General features: G+C 42.0%; 1 protein-coding gene across 2 annotated transcripts in view; it reads right to left on the reverse strand.

Moving 5' to 3' along the window:
- The window catches only part of TLR3 (toll like receptor 3), a gene marked incomplete at its 5' end in the record, with an annotated part of 107,415 nt that overhangs the window by 50,920 nt on the left and 28,708 nt on the right, over positions 1-27,787 (reverse strand). For both annotated transcript variants that reach the window (XM_083630230.1, XM_083630229.1), the window contains 2 exons: positions 22,053-22,191; positions 26,685-26,798. The remainder of the gene's footprint in view (positions 1-22,052; positions 22,192-26,684; positions 26,799-27,787) is intronic.

Here is a 27,787-nt window from a genome sequence, read left to right on the forward strand (position 1 = left end):
TCACAGAGAGGAGAAATTAATTTTTGCACAGGTGTCTTTTCCTTAGATATCAGCATCTTTTGGTCTGTGTCCTTTCTGTGTAAGGTAACATATAGCTCTGTATTCAGTCACTTAGTATAGCAAAAAAGAGTAATTTCTTGTACCTACTTGAGCATTAATTTCTACACCACTATTAATTTGTTTTATCCCACACTCTAAGGTAATTTCTTTTTTAAAAATTCCCATCTTGCATTTAGTACGTTTTAGTGCACAATTTATAGGTTACCCAAATAACAAGGTTCTTTCCAGAAGGGTTACAATCGAAGGAAGGGACAACAAAGATGGGAAGAGACAATATGGCCAGATGGAAGTATTACACAAATTGGATGTGCAAGGATTAAGTACTAACAAATCGCAGAGAAAGTAAATCTAAAGTGAGTGGGTCAATAAAAGGTTTAAGAGGAAGTTGACTTTGATAATGGGTTGGCAGGCAGAGAGGAAAGTGGACAGAGAAGGGGAGGCTATGTAGAAATGAGAAGTGGAATGCTAGAAGACTGGAGAAGAAATGGTGAAGGGAATGGGAATGGCAGATTAAACTGAAGGAGATAGAGGAAAAGAAATTATAGTTGGGAAGCAGAGAGTAAGGAAGAAAGTTACATAGTCAGAAGGTAAAATGGAGATCCTTAAGTGGAATTAGAGGAGCATTGAAACTGATGTGGGAAGTGCCAGGGAGAGAGCATTTTTAAATAACTGGGTACTTGAACTGGGCCTCTGTAGTCCAAAGAGCCTACACTACTCAAGGAACAGACCCCTTTGCACCAGGGATGCAAATCCCCATTTCAGCCCATCAGCCTAGGCAATAAGACTGCAGGGAACTGTCAAGACAGGAGGAGGAGTGCTAACATCCAAGACAGAGACTTGCCCCTTTAAGGTCTTCCGCTGCTCAAGGATGAAATGTCTAATCAGGCCGCAGATCTATAAAAGGCTTCATTTCACCCTTAGACTTTCTTTTTGGAGCAAGTTGTTCACCCGGAGCTTTCCATGGTGCTGAAGCTAGTGGGCTGCCTTGCCCAACGATCCTCTGTGGGTTTCTTGTTAAGGTCAGGCCAGCAAGATGGTATTGGGAAAATTATGAAATACAAATTAATTTTTTATCCCCTTCACTATGTTGTTGGTTCATAGATGAATACACTTTTATAGAATACATTAGTTAGAAATTAATTCAGAGTTTGTTACCAGTTGCCTGTTTAGTGATAGTTTTCCATTTTTATGCTATTAAAACACCTGCCAAAGGTGACTTTCAAAACAAAAAAAATTTTTTTCCCTTCCAGTAGCACCTTAAAGACCAACTAAGTTAGTTCTTGGTATGAGCTTTCGTGTGCATGCACACTTCTTCAGATACACAGTGTATCTGAAGAAGTGTGCATGCACACGAAAACTCATACCAAGAACTAACTTAGTTGGTCTTTAAGGTGCTACTGGAAGGGAAAAAAATTTTTTTGTTTTGACTATGGCAGACCAACACGGCTACCTATCTGTAAAAGGTGACTTTGTTTAACATTTTCTGAGCATATTAATAATGAAAGTTAATGCTGCAAATTCAGACTTAATGAAGGAGGCAGATACTAGATCACTTTATGGAAGTCTTGTGGCCAGTAATCACATCAAGCCCATGTAAGCTGGAAGAAGTGCAAAAATATAGGTATGTTGTATTAATTGCCTTCAAAATGTAATGCTGCCTGTATCTATGCTAAGTGGGCTGAAATAAAAGTGAGTAGGTAGTGGTAGAAATTTATTTTCATAAAGGATGGGTTTGTATCTAAGTTACTGGCTCTGTCTTTGGCAAGAGGTTCATCTTTACTTAAGGACTCCAGCTTGTTTGGCAGTCATTGACTCCAACAGATTGGGGTCCACTATGGGTCCACTACGGCTTCTGAGTTAGAGGAGGACAACGTGACAACTTCAGACCAGAGCAGTAGTGGCATAATGGAATTCTCTTGCACATGTGCTTCTGGTTGATTACGTACATCTGGTGCTGGCCCTGAGGGCAATTCTCTTTCCCACTCTGAATCACCAGCCCTCATCCTCAGATACCCCCTCTTCAGATCCTGGAGTTATGAAACGATGGGAATTTTAGGCCAGCAACATTTGGAGAGCTACAGATCCCCATCACTGCAATAAATGAAACTTGTGAATGTTTCTGTGGTGCATGTGCGCACACACACCAAAATAGTGAACCTGTCTCATATGGGAGTCTAGTCAAGAGAAAAACATATGGACAGGACCTAGGACAGCTCCAATGGGTCATGCTAAGGCAGATATAGCAGATGTTCTCTCTGCAGGGAGCTAGAGCCAATGGAAGCCTTATGGAGGCTGACCAAGCCTAAAATATGGTATGCTCCATCTGGCTGGCTGCTTAAGGCACTTGCCTTATTTGGTACCTTTGATTTCTGTGAAGCTGGGGAGACAGAGGTTTTTGCAGAAGAATCATCTTCCAAGTCTGGATAGTGAAAAAGCTGTGTCCTTTAGCTGGGAAGGCACTGAATAAGGTACTGGCGGTTATTCCCCCATGGAAGTAGTGTGAATGTCCTCCTCTTCAGTCCTTCACCACAATCTGCAAGGTCGACAGGTATGGGGTCATGACAGCCAGTGGCAAGACCAATAGAAGATGTATCAATTGACTTTAGTATGTAGTCTTCTGCCAACCCCCCTCTGTAGCGGAGGAACTCCCTGCATGTGTGCCATTTCAATTATGTCTTTATTTACTCAAAGCTGATAGGGCCATTGCATCCCTAGTTATAGTTTTTCTCTGTGAATTAAACATCCAAGTGTAACTGACTGTAGCAACATTTTCATGACATTTAAAAAATGTCAAGGGGGAGCTGTTCACTTGATGGGAATGGTATTCATTTGCATTGTTTTTCCTTAATTACTGTTGTACTCTGACAAGGAAATGTGAAAAATAATGAGCAGAGACTCACTATAAAATAAATGATATACTATTATATAAACTGCCTAATCTGTTATTATCATCATCATCTATTTAAATAAAAAGAAATCGCCGAGAAGGCAAAATTTTTATTTTCAGTAAAATGTGGATACTTCTACATGGATAAAATCAATCCAAAAAATGGGACATTCCTGAGCTTTTTACTTGTGAGCACTGGTCAACTTCTGGTGGTAAAGACACTGAATAAACAAAGAGAGAGAAACTGGCTTCAAGCTACTGCTAGTTAGAGCTGTGTACCAAACCTGGTCAGATCCTGAACTGAATCTAGCTGATTTGGGTTGACCTGGGATTTAGTCAGATAGGATTGTGGCGACCCTGGATTACCCAAGGTTGGATAGGGTCCACCCAAAGCAATCTGTCGGTGTCAAAAGCGGAAGGGGGGATGAAATAACAGAGAAGATGGGGGAGATGCACAGACATCTCCTCCCTTTCTCCTAACTGCATTTTAATTAGGGTTTAAAATCCAATTAAACATGAGGTTGGGAGGGGGAAGAAGGAGATGTACACAACAGTCTCTGTGTGCCTCCTCTCCCCCCTCCCTGGACTACATCTTTAATTAAGGTTTTGAACCCTAATTAAACACTGTGGAAGGCCCCTGAATCTGCTCAGAGCACAGATCTGGGTTGAATCAGCTCAGGTTAGATCAGAGCCACTCTGAAGCACTGGATCTGCTCTGATATAGGATTGGATGGTTGTGCACAGCCCTAGAATTTTTGCATGACTATTGTGATTTTGGATAGACCACTGAATTATTGCTACTTGCTGGGATTGCTGAGAAGAATGCTAAACAATGTAGATTTTGATCAGATCTAGCCAGGAACTTAATCCAATTCTTAAGCAAAATGGCATACTCTGGATCCCTTAAAATTTATTAGTTGTGCCCTGAGGACATCCTGAATAAGCACCATTATTTTATAAATGTAAAAGACATCAGTGGACTACTACTGTATTCAGTAAACTTTTTACAAGGTTAGTGCTAGTGCAAGGATTTTTTTTTTTGCAAGGATTAGTGCCCCTACACTATCCCCAGACCTGTTCCATAGGGTTGGGGAGGAAATCCTGAGCAAGTTTAAGGAGCACCGATGGGGAGGTAGGCAGAATGTTCTATCCTTCAGGGAGGGAAATCATTTCATTGACAGAACGTTTACCTTAGCATTATGTTGGAAATAATATTGGGATTCTAATTTTCTGTTGTAGAGCACACAAAATGCTGGTCTTCAGAAACCCTAGCCATAGTGAAAGTGAGCAGAATTATAAGAGAACCCCTTTTTCAAGCTGGGAAAGTGTAAAATTCTGGCTTAGCTAACTTTGACCCCTTGATTTGCAGCCCTGTTCAGAGGCAATGAAAGGGGGTCCCTTTTGGCAGCTTGGGTGGACAAATGAGAAGAATTTGGAGAACAATGAGACAAGAAAGAAGTTTTGGGTAGGGAAGTACCTGCACTGTCGGTTCCTTATGATAGTGTGGGCAGCTGATCCCTTTCCTCCACAAAATGTATTCAAGACCAGATGTGCTCCCCCAACCCAGCTAGAAAGCCATGTTCTCACTCTGTATTGGCTTTCTTTATCCTCCACTATGGCATTTTCCATTATGTCGTCATGATGCCAAGCCTGATTGGCTACATGGCCATCTGAAATCTTTACATTCAGAGTATGATCCCCAATTGGCTGTGATTGTGTTGTGAGGAAGGAGATCCCCAGTGATAGGAAGAAGTGACTGGTGCAAGCAACAGCCAACAGGCATACACAAGATAAGCATTTGGCAGTCTTTGGAGAAAATGTATACGTAACTTCCCCCCAAAAACCTCCTTTGCATACTGAAAGAGTTTCCTGAGGACTTTCAGTGCAGCTGTACTTGAAATTAGCTGTGTATCATCGGTCTGGGAGCCAGTGGTGTAGCGTGGGTTGTCAGCACCCGGGGCAAGGCAAGTAATTTGCGCCCCCTAACCCGTGGATTTTAGTAGGGGCAGAGAGCTGTGAGTGCGAGCGCCCCCCCCCCAGATGTTGCGCCCGGTGTGGCCGGCCCCCCCTGCACCCCCCACGCTATGCCACTGCTGGGAGTTGATAGGTCTGGGAGTTCAGTGAATCAATGCAAAACAGTAGATGACACACAGTGATCCCTGAACAGGGTGCATTGCTGATGGCAAAGAACTCTCTGTGATCCGCAAAAGCACTCAGGCTGCGAGAGCCTCTTTGACCCTAATTATTGTGTAACTGTTTTACTGAGTGTATCCTTTCAGAACACATGCTGCTTCACGTTTGCTTCCTTGCCATGGAATACCTGGGATACTTTACAAAGGTAGAAATGGCAATATTTTGAATGGAGGTGTGTGTGGTTTTTCTTTTCTTTTTTTAAAAAAGCCCATTGAACAAAGTTGGATCAGTTACAAAGCTCATTGACTGAATAGTACACTCCTTTCACAGCAATTGTGCACCATTTGACTCCAATTACATCCCAAAGAGGTGTGTAAGGCATGGCAAAGTTTTTGTCCTAGGGAAGTTACCCAGGGTTCAGGGATAGTAGTGCCTCTGTGCTGCAGTAAATTGATCTTCCTTTGCTTCCATTAACTCCACCAATGAACAGGATTTGATTCTCCTCACAAATGGTGGGAACTGGCTTGACTTCAGATTTTTATCTGACCCGCTTTGTATTTTTAAAATATGCTGACGGGGGGGGGGGGACCACTGAGAGAGATTCTGGGTGATAGGAGGGACTCTTTTTTTTCAAAATCCTGTCTAGAATGCAGAATCATTTGTATTTAACTGGGATAGAAAATGACTGGTTACCCAGTCTCCAGGTGGGCAGCATTTGTGGCCCATCATAGCAAGCCCTCGGCTCCATGGAGAAAAGTCCTCACCATTGGAGCCTGACTGTTGAGGAATTTTCCCTGCCCCCTCTGCAAGGGAGGGTGAGATGGCCCGCTATGCTCAAGATTTAAATTGGCCAATTAGGTGGCCAGAGGGGGTGGTGCTTCGGTGATGGATCAGAGTGCAACAGTCTTCATTCCGATCCACTACCCAGCTATATAGGCTGGCTGTGCCCAAATTCAGGATTGCAGTGGACCAAAGAACAAAAAGGAAGCAAGTTTTTTAAAGATCAAAAGAACAAAGAAGCAAGTTTTTGAAGATCGAGCCACAAGGAATGGTGAGGGATAAGGCATAGTCTCGTAGTGGAGGAGTGACGTCCACATGATCAGGAAGAAGCAGAGAACATTGTGGGACAGAAAAGAAAAATTCCACTTTAACAGGGAGAGAAAATAAGTAAAAGGGCTGAAGACATCCTGGCCCACTTCACATAGTAAACCATTGCCAGTAGTTTACTATGAATGTGGAGACTGCTCCCACTTCATTCTTCCCCTAGCAGAAGTGAGAGCCAGAAATTAGGATCCGTGGCTCAGCACTGCAGCTGAACCAGAGTTTGTGGTTTGTTTTGTTTCACAAGAATAAACATTGGCTTAACGTCATGGTTTGTTTGCATAGGCAGTTTGCACGGAGCAGACATTTTCTAGATTGGGGTGTCATTCTGCTAGAGAATTGGTTAGTCAACACAGCCATCACATCACTACATTTACTTCTCCCAAGAAATGGGCCATCACCCCAACCCGATTCTGGCCTTTGCTTTGGAAACATTAATTGTGGGGGAGTGGAAATGGACCAACTTACTATTTTGTTCGAATGTCATCTTCGTATTTATTTCCTGATGACATTCCAGGCTATTATGTTTAGCACTACCTCCTTTATTCTACCTTCCGAATAAGGGTGAAAGACTCCTCAAAAAAAGAGGACTTTTTCTCTAGGACCCCTTCAAATATGACTTACTTAACTTCCAGAATAAGCATCCTGCTATCTCAGTCTGTGAAGCAATTGAGACCTGGACTGGACTGGGGTGAAGAGGGCACATTTGCTTGAGAAGCTAAAATAAGTCATGGCAGGTGGGGAGGATGCTGACTGTGTGGAGTTTCAGCCTGCCTGCTGGGTTGCCAGAGAAACCAGAGATGTTGCTATTGCAGAAGCAGTAGGTAAACCAACTGAGATAAAGGCCTGGGAGGCAGGGATGGCAAAGAAAAGGAGGTAGAGGGAGGAGAGGAAGCATAGCAGATGGGAGATGGCACTAGGTACACCAGGACTGGGAGAAACCAACCGTAACTCAATGAGGGATGGGCAAATCTGTCGATTTGGGTTTCATTCCATTTCTCATTTTTCCAGCCTTAAGTTGAGTTCTCCCCATTTCCACACCAGTGTGTGATTTTCCTCCACCCCTATGAAAATCCATCAGCATTTTAGCGTACCTTTTAAAATGCAGTGTTGCCAAATATACACATCTTTGCAAAACAATTTTGCCAAATACAATGTGTGTATATTTTCACTGCTATATGCATTTTCATGCACACAGTCCCTAGTATATGCATTTTGTACATACATTACTTGGCTGGAGAATTGCTCTGCAAAATTGAGAGAAGTGTAAACTGAGTTCTGGCGAGTTCCAGCTGGAAAAAAAAGCCCTGCTTTCCAATGCCATGACTCAGGTCAGAGAGGGAAAGGGAGCAGTTATTACTGAAAAATATGACAGTTAAAAAATACCTTCTGTTTGTCTGTGAAAGGCAATTGCTGCTGTGTATTTTTTTAAAGAATTGATTGAAGGTGGAGTGATTTTCCACTGGGACTGTGATATTGTGGCAAGGTTAGCCCTTTCCTCCTCTCTCCATGGTACCATCAAAATCATCCCATTGCTGCTGTCATCCTCAGAAACTTCCACTGGCACCAGTGGAAGGTTCCCTCCTGGCATTGCTCAGAGTCAGACTGTCCTATTCAGGAGATGACATAGTGTAGTCCAAGGAGAACAATTTCCTTCAGCACTGATGAGCCCACTCTTTTATGCAAGGGGTGGGATCCTGATCCAGTCGTCATCATCATCATTATCATTTATTCAATTTATACACCGCCCTATACCCGGAGGTCTCAGGGTGGTTCACAAACAAGACCACAACATATAAAATCAAACTAAAAACAATAACCCAAAAAACACACAAAAAAAGAACCACATTCTAATAGGGTGTTGGATGTCAATAAGATCAACCAAAGGATGTCAATAAGATCATCATCATCATATATTATTTATACCCCGCCCATGACTAACTATCCTTGGAAAAGGACTGTTGTTCTACTGCTAGGCACATAGAGTCCAAAACATGCAAAATGGGGGTGGTCATGGTTGTTGAGTGTATTGCTAGTGGCAAGTGGTTAGCTCATGCAACCTACCTCACATATTCTTTGAACATGTGGAGGGCTGTCAGGCTCCCCTGTGGTGTGGCAAGAAAGATAGTTCAGTCTGTTGCTAATATATTCACTACAAAAGAAGAAGTCCGCCTCAACTGCTGCTTTGGATTTCAATAGCTGTGATTCACTTACAACCAATAACTGTTTTCCTCTGCAAAATCCTCTTTCTCATTAAAGAGGTACAAGCTTTTGTTTGATTAGCCTAAAGTCTTGTGATGTCCCTCACCATGTCTAATTCCCCTTTTCATTAACAATGGGAGCATTTTGCTACCCCAGTCCATTTTTGCTACATGCATCTGCCCTGCTTTCCTTAAGGACCTTGTTGATTTCATTTGTTCATAAAGTTATAGCTAGCAGAAACTAAATCTGGATGTTTTGTTCTTCTGTCTCAGGACTCCTGCAGGATCAAAATGGATTAAAGTTACCCTGTAGATACAGTTGTGCAAATTCAGCATAGTGAGAGCGGATAAGAATACATGAAAGCCAACAGTTCCAAGAGGGGGGGAAGGGTATTTGAATGGGAAACACACATGTTTGTTCTTAGACAGTGGTAGACAAAACTAAGATGAAATGCTGCTATAATTGAACATGGTTTTGGGGTGAAAGCGCATTCTAAGGGAAATGTACTGGCACATGTTGGTTAATACAACAGTACTGTAGCTTTGGACTTTATTAAAACATGACTAATTCCAGCTCAGCTGGGCTGTTCTCAGTCTTCTCTGTGTTTTGGCAATCAAAACCCCCATATTTTCCCTAGATGACTCTGAACTGAAGTGCATTCATCATAAAGGCTAAGCTTCTGTTGTTTGCAAATGAACACTTAAAATAATAGTTGTGGGCAGAACTCCTCCTTGTATTTCAAAATAAATTACCTACTATTGAGTCGAGCAGTTTGTGATATCATTTTCATTTAGGACCAGGACCCACCCTCAGGTCTGAGTAAATTATAATTAGAGCATAGTTGGAAAACAGAGGGTGGTATTCAACTAAGATTTACTCAGAGAAGACCCACTGAAATTAATGAACTGGGATAGCGCAGTCGATAGAGCCTGAGACTCTTAATCTCAGGGTTGTGGGTTTGAGCCCCACACTGGGCAAAAGATTGCAGGGGGTTGGACTAGATGACCCTCATGGTCCCTTCTAACTCTATAATTCTATGATTCATTACATGACTAAATTCGAACCATTAATTTCAATTGGTCTACTCTGACTAAAGCAATACCACCTAGAGAGTTTCACTGTCCATGATGTTTCTGAGTTATGGCATTTCATTTAGTGGCATATATAGGACACAAGCAGGTATTCAGCTATAGTTAATAATCTTTGAATGCATGAAACAGATCAGGTCTGGAAGCAAACTAACAGACCAGCAATTCAAGAGCAACTTTGACTGAGCAGAGACCAGAGTAAGCATCCTCATAAGACTAGGTAACACTTGCTTGTGTCGCATGATTCCTTCTCATCTAGTAGTGTTCCACCAACCTCTGGTGAATTACTGGTTACCCAACCTTATGGCGTAGGGATATTTTAAATAAATGAGGGTGAATTCTGAAGCCTATGTTCCACCATAACATGTTCTGCTGTACTCTTCCACGCGGACCATCAATGTGCTTGAGACTCGTACGTTTTGTAGTTTTGCTTTCAGTCCAGATGTATGTATGTATATGTATTGCAAGGCATTGGTGTTGAACCCTAACATTTCTGTATAGCCAACATCCATCTCCTATAATATAACTTTTATTCCCTGAGACTAGATAGTTGTCTGACAGAAAGATGGAGGTTTTTTAAGCAAAAAACCAACCAACCAGCCTGTCATCTATTTGCCTTTGAGCTCAGAAAATTAGCTCAGTGCTAATTGGCATTCTGTGGGTGCAGTTATCTAAGATCATAGGTAGCAGCCCTGCTTGATCACACCAAAGCCCCACCCATTCCAGCATTCTGTTCTCACAGTGGCCAACTAGATGCCTATGGAAGTTGTGAAATGTCATACAGCTTTCTGCTTTGTTCAGAAGGATTGCATCTACTTTCACTCCATTTAGCACCTTGTCTGTAGCAATTCTGAGTCAAAGTGTTCAGGTTTTGCGTGGACAATTACAGTGGTACCTCAGGTTGAGAACTTAATACGTTCCAGAGCTCCGTTCTTAACCTGAAACATGCTTTCACTAATGGGGCCTCCCACTGCCGCTGCGCTGCTGGTGCACGATTTCTGTTCTTATCCTGGGGCAAAGTTCTTAACCTGGAGCAACCACTTCCTGGTTAGCGAAGTTTGTAACCCGAAGTGTCTGTAACCCATGGTACCACTGTACTGACAAATACTATTTGGCATTAATAAAATCAGTGGGTTAGCCACATTGTCCCACAGTTATTACTCTTCCTTTGTGGTTATTTACATGTAGTTGCCACCATGTGCATCTGAGTTCCCATCTGATTATGTTGGTATCCTGTGGACGGCGAATCAAAGACCCTTCTGCCAGGTTCAGCACAAGTGTAAAGGGAGGGAAAGACTCTCGGGGATCGGCTGACTTACTTAACTCTCTCAGCCAGTAAGGAGGAGGAGCAGAAACTGCTCTTTCTTGCACAGATTACCAAATTGTCATTCTGTTCTGGCTGACAGCCATAGCACCTGGCTCTTTGGAAATCATGCAACACAGTATTGCTCAGTCTTGGAACAGCTGCTTTTGCCTAAGACAAAGGTAATCTGGAAACTCTTTTAATTATACCAAAACATCAGTAGGTAGACTATTAAATGCTGTACTGCATCCCTGGTCCTTTCCAGTCCAATGAAAATAATAAGATTGCAAGACTAGCCCTTCTCTTTAACACCACTCTAACCTGGAGGGTAACATTTGCATAGGATTGGCCACTATTATGGATAATTTATAGCTTGCTTCCTGTCATCAGTATAAAATATGGACTTTTTAATGCTGATCAAATGTCTCTTTTCATCAAGAGAAGGATGTATTTTGAGTTATAAATTGATTCATGTTGTAAATATATCATGATATCAGCACTGTAGGCCTGCATTTACATATTTTTATGTAAGAAAAATATGTGATCTTAAATCTTCTATGGAATGCCACAAATGTAGATGTCAGAAAGTTGGCAGAATCTTGTGAAGGTCAGTTTGGATGGGAGAAAATAAATTTTTAAGGAACCTTGGTTCTCTTGGCAGGAAAAGAGTAGACAGGCTAAGGACTGCTGCTGGCTGGGAGACTGAGTCAAGGGTAGAAGCAAGGCAAGAAGAACTGCAATGAGATATGTAAATTGTTAGTCTGAATTAACCTGACAAGCCTTTGTCCACATCTTTCTGGTGATGCTCAATGTATGATGGCTCTGTGTCTTTCCTGCTGAGCTGTCACACTAAATCATATATGGGGAGTCTATTGCTGGCCTGGATGTTGTAGAACTCTCATTCCCATGAGCCCCAGCTAGCTTGTTCAATCATCAGGGATGATGTGAGTTCTAGTCCTACAACATCTGAAAAGGTACAGGTTCTCTATACCTATTGTAAAAGCAAGTACCGTACTTTTCCATGTATAAGATTAGGGTTGTTGTTTTTTTACTGAAAAAGAAGGTTTAAAAACTGGGGGCATCTTATACACAGGTAGTGGGTATGGGTGACGGGTGATTGGTTGCAGCCGTGAAATGCAGACTGTCGTTGGTGATTGGTATTGTGATTGGTGGCTGTGGCAACGGTTTCTTTGTATTGGCTGTGGGAAATGGGTGTGGGATTGTTTGCTGTGTCAAGGGCTGCTGAGGATTGGCTGCTGCTGCGGCAATTGTGCTTGCTATTTACTTCCGCTGCAGGCGATCGGGCAGACACTTATAGCAGATGTGAGCGATTGTTAGCAAGCGGGGCGAGCGATTGCAACCATCGGGTTAGTGATTTACTGCATTCCCCCCTCCTCAAAAAAAGCTCATCAACTTTGGGCCATTTTATGAAATTGGAGTCCCCCAAAATGGGGGGGGGGGTGTTATACATGGAAAAGTACAGTAGATAAAATGATCTCAGTGGAAAATGAAAGACTCCTCAATGAAGCCGTAGTCTATAAACTCTTCTCATTCTTGTGAGCTACACAAAATCCTCTGCGCCAAAGCTCCACTAAGTCGCAACTTTCCCCTTTAACACATTTGTGGAAGGCATGGATTACAGATCTGCCTTTAAAAACTATGCTTTTAAAAGACAATGCTTTAAAAAAACAAATTTTACTGTGAGTTTCAAATGGTACAAGTTTCTGTTCAATGAAATCTGTAGAATTTGCATGCATTTACTATCACAGTAGTTAATTTATTAAAGTTTTAGTTAAACCACTCAGAAACCAAGCACTATTACAAAAGTGTGTGTGTATTTTGAAAAGTCTTCTGAGCTCTTCAGATATTCTTATGAAAAGTATAAGCATAAGATCCACATGCTTAGTAAGAGATATGAATCAGTTCCGATCATTAGACAGAATACATAATTGTTGGAAGTCTGTCATACTTCCAACAGATGGTGCAATTGTGCACATGGACAGTATAAGAATGAGATTAGAAATTAATCCCATTCAAGAAATAAGTGTGCTTAGTGGCATATGAACAACAAAACTGCTTCTAACATTTTGCAAACAAGAGAAAGGCTTCAACATCGGAGATGAAGAATGTTTGGAATACAAAGACAAATTCAGTTTTTTTTCTTTTAAAAACAGTCCAATTAACAGCTGAATTTGCAATTACTCATCTAAAAGGGAGAAGGTTCTAATGGTGATGGTTGAAGGACAGCACAATAGGAAGGGAATAGACATTTGTCTAAACATGAGTGAAGCAAGAATAGAAAAGTTATTACCTCTTGAATGTGGATGAGAAGAAATAGAGGCAAATGGTGAGAGGCACAGACTTAGCACTCTCCTGAATCTTATTTTCAGTGATGGGTTTTATGAAAATAAGGTGGTGCAGACAACCTAACCATGGCACATCAGTGCATTTGCACTTTATTCTGAAAGTGTGCCAAATGCATTCACAGTAAAAAGCATGGTGTAAACACCACCATAAAACTCTTTGATTAATATAGGATTTCATAAACTATGCTCCTCAGGTAAGGCCCTGGTGGACTGTAATTCAGCACCTGCCAAAGTGATTTATTCATCCCCGGTCTTGTTTAAGTCCTTTGTTTTCCACTGTGTAAAAATCAACAGCACTCGGTTATTGCTGTATGTCTATCCTCCCTTCCCAATGAAATGCCTGCCCCATTTTTCCTAGTGCTGAGATGAGTTCTTAAAGGCATATGGACTTAACAGTAAACAAGAAGGTCAGGGTGCATCCCCTGGTTTCTGCTTCAGTAACAGAAGCTCCAGGGCAAAATGCAGACTATATAGGTTTCTTCTCTGCTGCTTTGTTCTTGGAATATGTCTGCAGTTCTATACTGTTTTCCATATGGAGCTGGTGATGGCACTGGAGTTCAATGGAGAAGGCTTCAATTTGCTTTCATATGCTGGATATAAAGCAAGAGGATAGCTGCTCATCCGTGGCAGTTGCTTATTGATTCACCATCATCTGACCTTGTCACGGAGAGGGATCTAGTGATAGAAAACTGCCTTTGGGGAACTGTCATCTTGAAAGTATACTCCTTGTTTGATGCAAAATGCTCTAGATTTGTTGACCTTCATGGCACACTGTTAATCTTTATTTGGGGACTTTTCTGGCAATGGGACGTGAACAGTGTCTTTTTTGCGAAGAGAGAATTTAGCCTTTTATTGTGTTTTTATTGTGTTTTAACTGGCATGGTTATGTCACGGGGAGAAATTAAATGTAACTAGGCAAACATGGCGTTCCCTGCTCTGAACTGGATCCAGAAAGAGTGGACCTACTGAAATCAATAGGATTTAAGTTAGTCCTAACTTGAATCCCAATGACTTCATCTGGTCTACTCTAAACATGACAAAGGGGGCAAAAACCTACCTATCTAAGAGTAGGTCCCATTGAATTCAATAGGGCTCATTTCTCATTATTTCTTATTTCTCTGCCGGCTCAGCTCTCCCCTGCCTCCTGCAAAAAGCAAGGGATAGTATGCAGATGACCAAAAATAGCTTTAGCATATGTAATGAGACAAGAATCCAATATCTCAGTTTTAGTTCCAAAAAGGTTTGCTGTAGATCTGCCAGCAGTGCCCTTCAGCTCTCTGTATTGGACAAACAGGCCAAACCCTATGCCAAAGGATAAATGGACCTAAATCTGACATCAGGAATCACAAGACAGAGAAGCCAGTAGGGGAAAACTTCAATCTCCCAGGATATTCAATACACGATCTCAAAGCAGCTGTCTTGTTTTAAAAAACAACAACAAACAAACAAAACAAAAACAGAAATAGACTTGAAAGAGGAGTTGCTGAATTACAACTTATTACTAAACTGAAAAGTATGGATAGACCTGGTCTGAATAGAGATATTAGATTCTTGTCTTATTACATAAAGGTAAAGGTACCCCTGCCCATACGGGCCAGTCATGTCCGACTCTAGGGTTGTGCGCCCATCTCACTTAAGAGGCTGGGGGCCAGTGCTGTCTGGAGACACTTCCGGGTCACGTGGCCAGCGTGACGAAGCTGCTCTGGCGAGCCAGCACCAGCGCAGCACACGGAAACGCCGTTTACCTTCCCGTTATAAAGCGGTACCTATTTATCAACAACCTCAGATATGCAGATGACACAACCTTGATGGCAGAAAGTGAGGAGGAATTAAAGAACCTTTTATTGAGGGTAAAAGAGGAGAGCGCAAAATATGGTCTGAAGCTCAACATCAAAAAAACGAAGATCATGGCCACTGGTCCCATCACCTCCTGGCAAATAGAAGGAGAAGAAATGGAGGCAGTGAGAGATTTTACTTTCTTGGGCTCCATGATCACGGCAGATGGTGACAGCAGCCACGAAATTAAGAGACGCCTGCTTCTTGGGAGGAAAGCAATGACCAACCTAGACAGCAACTTAAAAAGTAGAGACATCACCTTGCCAACAAAGGTCCGTATAGTAAAAGCTATGGTTTTCCCAGTAGTGATGTATGGAAGTGAGAGCTGGACCATAAAGAAGGCTGATCGTCGAAGAATTGATGCTTTTGAATTATGGTGCTGGAGGAGACTCTTGAGAGTCCCATGGACTGCAAGAAGATCAAACCTATCCATTCTTAAGGAAATCAGCCCTGAGTGCTCACTGGAAGGACAGATCGTGAAGCTGAGGCTCCAATACTTTGGCCACCTCATGAGAAGAGAAGACTCCCTGGAAAAGACCCTGATGTTGGGAAAGATGGAGGGCACAAGAAGAAGGGGACGACAGAGGACGAGATGGTTGGATAGTGTCTTCGAAGCTACAAACATGAGTCTGACCAAACTGCGGGAGGCAGTGGAAGACAGGAGTGCCTGGCGTGCTCTGGTCCATGGGGTCACGAAGAGTCGGACACGACTAAACGACTAAACAACAACAAAATTTATCTACTTGCACTTAGGGGTGCTTTTGAACTGCTAGGTGGGCAGGAGCTGGGACCGAAGGCCAGGAGCTCTCCCCGCCGCGGGGATTCGAACTGCCGACCATACGATCGGCAAGTCCTAGGCACAGATTTTACCCACAGCGCCACCCGCGTCCCTCCATCTTATTACATATGCTAAAGCTATTTTTTGTCATCTGCATACTATCCCTTGCTTTTTCCTGTAGGGCTATTTGCAATCATTGACAGTCGCCAGTTTACCATACCCATTGAGCCAATCACCCATCTCCCACTACCCTTCTGAGAAAAACCCCACCCCACCCTCCCACTATATATAAGGGTCTGGTGACTTTTGTTTCAGTGTATCTGAAGAAGTGTGCATGCACACGAAAGCTTATACCCAGAACAAACTTAGTTGGTCTCTAAGGTAAAAAGGTAAAGGGACCCCTGACCATTAGGTCCAGTCGTGACCGACTCTGGGGTTGCGGCGCTCATCTCGCTTTATTGGCCGAGGGAGCCGGCGTACAGCTTCCGCGTCATGTGGCCAGCATGACTAAGCCTCTTCTGGCGAACCAGAGCAGCACACAGAAATGCCGTTTACCTTCCCGCTGGAGCGGTACCTATTTATCTACTTGCACTTTGACACGCTTTCGAACTGCTAGGTTGGCAGGAGCAGGGACCGAACAACAGGAGCTCACACCATCGCGGGGATTCGAACCGCCAACCTTCTGATCGGCAAGTCCTAGGCTCTGTGGTTTAACCCACAGCGCCACCCGCGTCCCTGGTCTCTAAGGTACTACTGGACAATTTTTTAATTTTCTCATGTAAAGGTAAAGGCATCCCTGACCGTTAGGTCCAGTCACAGATGACTCTGGGGTTGTGGTGCTAATCTCGCTTTATTGGCCGAGGGAGCCGGCATACAGCTTCCGGGTCATGTGGCCAGCATAAATACACCATCAGATAAGGCCTACCAATTTTCTCCTGATCCTGCATTTGCATTACCTTGGCAAAGTCAGGCTGGGGAACCAATGAGTTCAGAATAGTTGTCCTCTTTTCATAACACACAAAGAAGCCTCATGCAAATTTTCATTCAGGATGATTCACTTTCAACAAATTCTGGTGGCAGCTTTTATGCAGAAGTCTAACTGGTTACTTGCCAATTACTTGGGTATGTCCATCAAAAAACTACAGGGGAATGAACAAATTATTTGTTGGGGATCAAATACCCCCCCCCCAAAAAAACTAGGAGTTCTATGGAAAACTAGGAATGCAGAAGCTATAACAAAAGAATGAAAATGAGCGCTCTCTGAGGCATAGTGACAGCTTTTGTTTTCCTCACTTGTTGTATGGAGATGCTATATAGATTTCTGAACAAAAGCCGCACTGGACCTTACCCATTAGGCACAGGGCTAAACAAAACCAACATACTGGATTGGACTGATTTCAAATGTTTTGTGCCTAAGGCATGTTTATGAGCAATATTGTATTTGGCAGAAAAGCAATTAGGCTAGGGAGGCACGGTCTCTGTGTGTAAGTTGGTGAATTGGACCTTTCTGTTATTTAAGCTTTCTGCCCCCCGTCCAGGTATAGCCATGGTGGATTTAGATAGTAAGCCATAAGGCTGATCTTAACTATACCAAATGCCCATCTAGTCTCCAGTATAATGTTCTCATAGTGGCCATCTAGATGCTTATGGAAAGCCCCCAAGAAGGGCATGAGTGGAATAACAATCCCACCCTGCCTAGCGATTCCTATTCAAAGGCATACTGGTTTTGATATGGGAGATTATAGCCACCATGACTAGTAACTGTTGATAACCATATCCTCCATTATTTTTTTCGAGCAGTGTGATAACAGTGTTGGAAATGAGCCTTGCCATACAGAGGGGAACATGTGCATCCTTGTCAGCGATGTTTATTTTATTATTTTAATTTTTATATCCTGCCTTCTCCATATGCTCAAGATGACTCAATTTTTAAGAAGAAAAATGTATACCAGAAAATAATATGCAAAAACTGGTATCTGACTCAGCAGCAGGAAATAGCAACTTTAGCTAGTGTTCCTTCTTTGAACAGATGCATTTTGCAGCGTGTGTGTGTGTGTGTATGTGTTTGAAGGAAGAAAGTCTACAACTGAATCTCCATCAGGAGATAGGTTAATAGTGTTAGGCCTTTGAGCCTGACACAAATAGTCAGATAGGCCAGATGGATTGGCTGGAGGTCAGTAGTGGGTAATACATGACACAGTGGATGGTGCTGTTGCTGAAGCAACGAGGTAGCCAGAAGACTGAGAAGCCGACTTGGGAGGATAGTTTCTTTAGATGCTGGTGTGTCTTCATTAGCTTGTGAAGTCAGCTGACCATTTCCAGGTGAGTCAGCTGACCAAACTCAGACTGGTATAGCGGCCTAGAGGGTTTCCTTCAATCACAGAGCTTAGACGGCCAGTCTGACTGAGTGAAGAGTGAGAGTGCAGAGGCTAGATCTCTAGTCTTATTCAAAGAAATAGAATTCCTTGGTCAGAGCAGAGGGAATGACTGTTAAATGAGTTTAAGATTCTAAAGTAAATACATCTGCAGTGTGGCTCCGAAAAGTAAAGTGTGGTTGGTTGGCTTGTTTACTGTTTGGGAAAGCCCCCAGAGAAGAAGCTAGGATAAATGTTGAAGGGGGGAGAGCTTTCGACAAACCATCAGTTTGAAACCAATTGTTTGAGAAACCACAAAACAGAGGCCTTGTTTTAAAGATTTCTATTTTTAAAACTTCCACTCCTCAAAGTGTTTCATCACATAATTTCAATGAGGCTCACCCTGCAGAATTATTTGAGACCAGCCTACTTTGTTTATGCCATTCCAGGCTATGATGTGCTTAGAAGCCGAGTTTGCAGAAAGCTGTAAATCAAGCATGTTAGCTGTTCTTTTTCCCCCAACTCACTTTTCCTGTACAGTACCCACATTCGAGACAAGACTCCCTTTGTAGCAGTTTAAACCTCCATTTGGTAAATATTTGATGCCATGAACATAGGTTTTAGAGGGAGCAGTTAGTCAAAAGAGGTTTTTAAAGAGTGTAAAGCATGTATTTCCTTTCTTGTTCTTTTCTGGGGCTTTTAAAACCTCAGGCCTCATTTCATTCTCCAGCTCTGTCAAAACAGCAGGATTTTAAAAAGGGAGCTGTTTTTCAGCCATTAAACTTAATATACTAAGTTAATCTGACACTCAATGGAGTTGAATTAATGTTGAATAATTTCCTAAAGAAACAGCAGCCATCTCATTGAAACTGTCCTACAATGAACTTGCACAACATGATCTAAAGTGATGTTTCCAGCCAGTTCCACCTATGCAATTGGTTGTGAAGGAGAGGGGATAGATGTGCAGGATTGTACAAATGCAGCCCTCTTTCAAGTTGATTTAGGACCCATCACACCCTCCCTCCATTTCCACTATGCCTCTTCTACAACCATGGAATGGTGGTAGTGGGAACAGAGGTTCCTCAACTTGATGGACCACAAAACTGAACAGTTAGTTTCATGGTCTCCTGAATGAAAAGATAGGGCATAGCCATTATATCTAGACATGTTGTTGACACCACTAAAATGCTAGCGCTAGGGCTACTTCATAGAGTACAACACACAGTTCAAGGCAGCAATGCATCTGAATACCAGTTGCTGGAAACCACAGGAGCGAAGAGTTATCTTGTGTTTGAATCCTGCTTGTCAGTTTCCCACAGGCATCTGGTCGGCTTCTGTGAGAACAGGATGCAGGACTAGATAGGCCCTGATCCATCAGATTTTTCTTATGTTCTTATGTGAGCATTCCTAGCTATTATCAGGAATGTTCTTATGTGCATATGGGGTGTTAGGGGAGGGGTAGTACTTCTGGTGGAGGACACGTTGTGCTCCTCCTGGGGTAGTTTGTCCACCTTTGGTCCCCACCCTGCACTCAACTCTCACGTGTGGCTCCTAGATGCTGTCAGCATATGACAGTGACCACACCCTAGGAACGGCTTTGACTGGATGACTGCACCAGGTGAGGCTGGCTGATAGGTCTCAAACCTTCAGTGAGTTAGGGACTTCCCCTGCATGTGAAGACAGGCTCTAGTGCATTGAGCAGAGGAGACAAATAGTGAGTCCAATGGTCAAGAAGGCAGTTTCTGTGTATGCTGTTTAGGAAAGTGAGGGGCAGATGGGGCTTGTCAACCTGGGAAGGTAGCCCATCTAGGAGAAGGAAAACTCTGAACCTGAACCTAAACCTCTGCTGCCTTGTGGGACATCTTTGGGAGAAGAAAAGGTTAAGGAATAAATCCTACACATATCCGGAGTGAAGTCTGTAAGAGGGTTGGATGGAGCCTTGTATGCCTTCTTCCTGCAGGCAAGCTGGTGTCAAACATACTGTTCTGCTTTCCTTTAGACCACATCTGTGAGGCCAATAGTGGGGTCTTGTCATCTAGGTGGCCCAGGACCTCCATACACACTTGAGACAGATGGATGTCAACAACTTGCGTGCAAAGTGAATATACCAGGATTGCAGTGACTGGGTGTGAAACTGCTACTTTGATCAGGGACATTAATTACTACTAACTTTGTTAGTCATTAGCCAGTTCACAAGTTACATTTTGCAACATGAAAATGTACCCAGGGAGAATCAGGACTGCTGGCATGTACAGAAACAGATTGTTTTTATAAGCAGCCCTTAGAACACTTTAATTTAGCATTTTCTCAAAGTTAGTAACAGAAATACTGACTGATAAAAATATGAGTTTTTCCATTAGAGTCCTACTTTTGTGAGAAGACAAAACATAGCAATCATTTAAACACAGAGAAATGCTGAAAAATAAAACGAGTGTATAAGCAATTAGGCATAGGAGCATAATCATACCTATGTGCTGGAGCAATTCAGAGGTGGTAAATTAGTTCTGTGTACATCAATCATAAAAGTTGTCTCCTTAATTATATATGGACTCATTCATACTTAATTATTCCCAAGGATGCTTAATTAAGTGCATCATCATATTAAAAGTTTGAGGCATTTAGCTCTTTGAGTTCATACTTGCTGATCAGACTGTGGCTTTATTTACTGATGTTAATGGGCAAAGAATCATAACACACCAATTCCCCAAACTTGTAGAGTAGCAAGCATTTAAAAACAAATTTGGTAAGTATTTGAAAAATACTACAAAATCCAAACATTATGCAAGAGAGGAAATACGCTACAAATATTTAAACATACAGTGTATGAAAGAAATAATTATAAAGTGGGAGAGTACATAAAACAGTACATACATAATAGGAGAGTACCATTGCAGAAGTCAATACAAAATCCATGCTCTCTAGGATTTAATAAAAAAGAAACAGTCCTCACAATGAATCCTCTATCTGGTCCACTGTCTGGCACTGGCCCTTTTTGAAAAGCTCATTTATGAGCCTGTGATATGAGATGAAGAATTTTCTTTCAGGTTGCATTCACATGGCAGTTTATTCCAGCTTCCCAACATTTCCCTACCTGTTAATGTCCACATTTTGTTTGATCTTTCACACGATGTAAAAGCTACTACTGGCAGTGGCGTAACGTGAGTTGCTGGCACCCGGGACAAGCAAGCCGCTGCCGCCAGCGGAGCTGCGCTGCACCACTTTCCATGTTGCTTCTTAGCAGAAAAAATCCTCTGACACTGGAAATTGTGGCAGACATTGGGCACTGCATTTTAGAAATCAAGATGGTGGCCACTCAGGGCCAGTTGGAGCCAAACAGCCAATTGGCACCCCTCCAAAAAGGCCACCACAGCCTGACCTCCACAGTTGACAGGGGTTGGGTTTAATGATTGGGGGTTTCAGGGAGACAAGGCATCAGACCTCGTGGACTCAGCCAGGACATATGGGTCCCAGCAGAAACCCAGGTTTGCTGGGTGCTGACATAAGGGCTAGCTACCGTTTTAACTGGAGATGCTCTGCCACTGTGTGATAGTCAGAGTGATAGCACCGTGTGATAGTCTCTGCTTGCTCCTATCATGGGTGAACTCACACCCCTATAGATACTAGCTGGGGTAATTATAACTGCTAAAGCACAGTCACTGGTTAATGGTCAATTAAACAGGTTTTTCATTATCCTAATGTGTAAAGAGGAGGAAAATGCTGCAGAATTTCTTCATATATTTTACATTTTTACAGATGAGAGAGGTCAAAGTCATCCTATTTCTAAAGTCCAATGAGGAACACTTTCTTTATTCCAAGCCCCTTGATACAGTTTTGCTCATGCATTTGGTCTCATTCATCATAGGAAGTCTGGCACAACTGCAAAAGCTACAAAAGGGATATTCTTTCCCCCAGAGCACTCAACAAATATAAAATATTGAGCTTACTTGTCTTTATGAGAGAGCATGTGGATCAGTTAGTTTTTCTTTCCTTTATGCAATCCTGTAACAATAGTCGTCAAGCCATTTAACAAGCCAAAATGCTTTAATCCATAGCAAATTTGTACAGCTGTTGTTTCATAACATGCTAAAAGAAAGGAAGCAGGCAGAGAGTTAGAGAAATTTGCCTGTGTCTTTATGAGGAGTAAATCAAAGGGGTTTTGCACATATTTTTAAACTGCCAGACATGAGTCTTTGCTTAGAACTGTTAGCAACTCTCCCTCTTTTCGAAACAAAATTATACTTTTAAATGATTTACACACACTCTTAAGTGAAAATCGCACCTTGATCTGATAACAGTGCACAAAAATGATTTACATTCATTTAACACATGCTTCCTCAGAAAAATTTAATTGAGGCATCTGTTTATGGATAGGCTACAGAGATAGATAGATATAATTTAAATAGTTGCAATTTTTTTAAAAAAAAACACCATTAAAATTATAGAGTTGGAAGGGCTATCTAGTCCAAACCTCTGCAGAGTATACAAAGTACAGTAATGCAAAACATCATTAATATATATACTGTACCACTTAATGCCAGAATAGACTTGTGAGTCGTTTACAAGGCATTATGAATATGAATCCAGTTTAACTGTGCAGGCTTTATGACAGTATTGCAAGTGAAGGCAATTGCGTTATTTATATAATCCCTCTTCATGCACTTGCCTGAATTCATGAGGGTCTTTTGGGGTGGGTAGAGAGGCAGGTACATAGGCACAAGCCCATACCCAGTGTCCACACAGGCTCCTCTCAGACCATTGTACAAAGATCTGAAATGGTCTTGTATCTGTGCTCAGGCTTCCATGTTTATCAAGGTTATCAAGCCTTACTGAGGTTCCCAATTGCATGGTGATATATAAATACCTAAAGAAGGCTGATCGCCAAAGAATTGATGCTTTTGAATTATGGTGCTGGAGGAGACTCTTGAGAGTCCCATGGACTGCAAGAAGATCAAACCTATCCATTCTGAAGGAAATCAGCCCTGAGTGCTCACTGGAAGGACAGATCCTGAAGCTGAGAGTCCAATACTTTGGCCACCTCATGGGAAGAGAAGACTCACTGGAAAAGACCCTGATGTTGGGAAAGATTGAGGGCACAAGGAGAAGGGGACAACAGAAGACGAGATGGTTGGACAGTGTTCTTGAAGCTACCAACATGAGTTTGACTAAACCGCGGGAGGCAATGGAAGACAGGAGTGCCTGGCGTGCTCTGGTCCATGGGGTCACGAAGAGTCGGACACGACTAAACGACTAAACAACCACAACAACATATAAATACCTTCAGCAGAACACACATAAATGCTTGAAGGTCTGAGAGGCAGAATGCCTGAGGCCAGCGAGGTGGGGCTTTGGGACATGCTTCTACAGCAGCACTAGATTTAGGGCAGTGCGGGCGATTCCCCTACACAGGGTGCCAAGCCGAGGGGATGCACTTGGGAGCATGCGCAGAACAGAAAACAGGGGAGGGACACCAAATTTTGTCCTCAGTCTGCCCCTGCCTACAGCTAGTTTAAACCTTTCATGTTCCAGGTGACTGTCTGGAGATGGCTACTGTAGACTCACTTCCACTACAGACATCCTACAATGCAATTCTAGAGTTATATCAATCAGACTTAGGATTCTTACTGTAAATTGCAATTATATTTCTCGAATGTCAATAACATTGTGGTATGTCCCATTCATAAATCAGTATCCTGATCTCCCCATCCCCTTCTACCAAATCAAACCATTTTTTTCCTAGGGAGTATTGTTACAATGTTAAATGTCCTGTTCTCACTCTGCAACACACTATTTCCTTTCTGGCATGTTGTTAAGTAAAAGACAACACTTTCACCTTAATAGGCTAGTTTACAGTAATGAGACCAAATCTCTTGAGTAGCTGAGTCACCAGTTAGGTTTAGCTGCCATCCTTAAGCATGCTCGAGAAGGGAGGAGGTTCTCCTGGAGAGCCAGCTACGATACAGATTTACTATTAATCGTAATCCCTGGGGAGCAATTGCTGGCATCCTAGCAGCTGTTGGTTGCTTGTAAACATACTGCAGAAGCACGAGGAGGGGGGGAGGGAATAAAAATGGAATAGCTGGACTACATTAGTCCAGCAGATTGCATTCTTCCACTGGAGAGTCATGCAAGTTAGATTTGGAATAGGGCTATGTCAGATCAACTTCCACGATTCCCTCCCTCCCTCTCTGCACTGCAATTACAGACAAGTGCAATGCTTACACGAGTATGATATTCCTGGTTTCTGCCTGCTGTAATGAATATGATGCAATTGCTGAACCGCTGAACTTGTTCCGATGATGTCTCTAAGGGATTTTTTCCCAAGTGACCCTCTGCATACCTTTTGACTGGAGTGTGCCACTTGTAGATATTATTTATGTGGCCTAGAAGTGTATGAATCCCACTTAGACTGAGTCAGACTATTGGTTTGCCTACTCAATCTGCTCTCGTTTGCAAGGATTTCCAAAGGTCTGTCTGAGATCCTTTTCAAAAGAAATACCAGGGGTTAAATTGAGACTGTCTGCTGTACATAAACAAAATTATACCAATTATTTCCAAATTAATACAATTGGGTTAAAATGGGAAAATCAATAAAAATAATTGGCAAAGAGACTGTCTGCTGTACCACTGAGCTAAGGCTGAGCCAAGGTCAAATGTCACATTTCAACTGAATCAACCTCCAGGTCAAAGTAGGGCTTCAATTTATCTACAGAGGCAGGAAATGCTTGTGAAGATGGCATGGTGTGTACATAAACCTGTTGACTACAGTTTGCTGGTAAACTCTTCCCATTGCTAATACTTGTTGACAGCAAGTCTTGATTGCCTTACAGACCCAGCCTGCACATCCGAGCTCAGATTCTAGCAAACAGGGTGCTATTTTCCTTTACTAGCAAAATCTGTCCTATCAGGGTGTAAGTCCTGCTGAACTCTAGGAAAATGATAATGCAGTGCTATGCTTGTTTACTCAGAAGGAAGTCTCTCCGCTGAAATGTGAGGGGCCACAGCTTCCAAAAGAAGCAGGGAAAGCAGGCATGCAAGTAGGATGAACATATGAAATGTATTCAGTTTTACAGAGGAAAGGAAATTTGGAGGGATGTGGCCAGAGTCCAAGTCCAGTTTAAAGAGAGAGCACAACAAGAAGGGATAGATACTATTTCTATTAAAATAATAGTAAGTTTGAATCACAATATTCAAATCAACGCATGCAAATTTATGTAAATCTATATCTTTTTTTTTATGGGTGACCCATGTCCTCTTTTTCTGTGGATGTAAATACAAAGGACACAGAGATATTTCTCCCCTACACTTCCAGGTCTTGTCTGGAGCAAGGAGATGTGTATCACTCCCTTGGAGAAAACAGATGTAAAACCGAACAATGTGTTCAGTGAATTTGTAGTCCAAATATGTCTCAAATCCCACCAGGTTCTTCCTCAAGGGAAATATAAAATACTAGTAAGCTGGAAATGGCTGCATTTTCACATTGCACTCTTTCTGGGGAAGATTGACTTCTGCAAGCAAGTATAAAGGGAAGGAAGCAGTTTCCAGCTTACTGGATTTGTCAGATTTCCCCTGAGAAAGAACCTGGTGTGATTCAAATTTGTTGGGACTACCATGTTACATAATGAGTTCATTCACATCTGTTGGCTTTACCTCCAACCTCATTTGTTAACAGCAATGCAAAGGTGTTAAGATATAGATGTCAGCAGGCATGGCAATGTTCTAACACACCAAGGTCTGCTTCTTTTAGAATAATGTAAGAACAGCCCTGCTGGACTGGACTGGACTTGGATTGGACTAAAGGCCCATCTAGTCCAGCATTTTCTTCTGAGCTTTGTGAAAGAGTATGTACAAAATGCATATACCTGGGTAAAGTGTGCATATATTAAATGCATATATTAGTGAAGATAATATACAAAAATGCATTATATTTGGGGAAATTGGTTTGCAAGAATATATACTGTATATTTGCATGTATATATTAGGAGAGATTCACGCTGAAATCCTGTAGAAGTTTCTTGAGGACTTTTTTTATATACAGTGTAGAAATATAGAGAAATGTAGGGGAAATGTAGAAATACAGAGAAATATAGAGAAGTCAACTTCAGACCAGAAAAGTGAGAAACTGGAAAAACCTGAAAGGCGCAGATTCTCACATCACTAGTTAGAACCCTGATTATGCAGGAATCCAAATAGTATGGAGAGCTTCCATGAGTGCAGGAGACTTGCAACTTCAGACCTTTATCCTCTAATGCATGGAGGGTTGTAAAGAAGGCAAAGCGATGCACTGACAGAGGCATGGCCTGGCAGTGTGCCACCTCTCTCCTTTGTGTGGTTTTCATCACGTGTTGTAAACTGAGCACCTATCTAGTGTTATAGATTTTTGACATCTGCTCCCATTCCCCTACTCTTTCACCTGCTCACTCTGTTCAGCCCATTTCCCAGATGCGCGCGCGCACACACACACACACACCATTTTGTTGTGGGGCCCCACTTAAATACTTGTAAAGATACACTTAAAAAGTTGCAAAGATACACAGAAATAGATATAGAGGCATCTTCCTAGTCCCTCATTCTCTCACCTGCACAATCTGGGAAGGTGCCTGCTTGAGAAGGGAGTGTTTTAAAGACCTTCCTTCCCAGAAACACACCCTACGTTGCTGTTTTCCGCAGAGCCTCACTTGTCACTTGAATTTCTGAAATGCATTAACATACGAAGACATATCATGGGCAATGAGCTACTGAAAGCAATATCATTTAGCAGCAGTCATGCCTGCATTTTAATTATTGTAAGGCTTGGTCATATAAACGATGGCCAATAAATTAAATGCTGGCAGTGGGCCGCTTCATGCTATTAGGAGCAGATCTTGTCAATGCAGGGTGATGTATTTAATGAAACTGGGAGCTCAGGCATATTAGCAATAGCAATAAAAATCCTGTGAAGTGACAATATATTTAACCATGCTTTATAAGGTAGGCTTTAAATACTTGCTCTTGGAGGCTGCCAATTAACAAAAGCAATATTTTTTGTCCCTTTTATTTAAAATATGTATATCCCACCTTTCAAAGTGATAGATTAATAGCTAGCTAGGTTTTTGCAGCATTTTGTACAACTTCTCATTTTCATATAAAAAAACCCAAAACGATCCTGGATGGGTCATAAATTAGATTGCCCTGGCCTTGAAACTGATGGTCATAATCCTGCATACCTGACTATCCAGGAAAAAAGGTATGTGGAAAGTCTTGCTCTGTGAAGGCAACATCAACATCTTTTCAGAAAAGACCAATCAGCTAATGAATAAGTTCACATGTCATACTTATGCTTAGCTTTTGTACCTTTAAAAAATGCTTAGTAGAGAGCATGATTTGAAACTAGTTATGGGTGAATTGGTCAATTCTGGGTTTTCTCAGTTTCTAATTTTTCCAAACTTACGTTCAGTTCTCCACATTTCCACATCAGTTTGCTAATTTTCTTATGTCCTCATGAAAATTCATCAGCTTTTTGGTGTTAATTTCTACTAATACATATGTCATTTTACCCAATACATTACTGCAAAACAGTTTCCCCTAATAATTCAGTTTTGTTTGGTGTATTCCTTAATGCATGTGTTTTTATCCACTATACTATAGTATATGGATTTTGCACACATTACTTGGCTGGAGAACTGCATTGGAGAATTTGAGA

Source organism: Podarcis filfolensis (assembly GCF_964270895.1).
Source record: "Podarcis filfolensis genome assembly, chromosome: 9".
Classification (NCBI taxonomy): Eukaryota; Metazoa; Chordata; class Lepidosauria; order Squamata; family Lacertidae; genus Podarcis; species Podarcis filfolensis.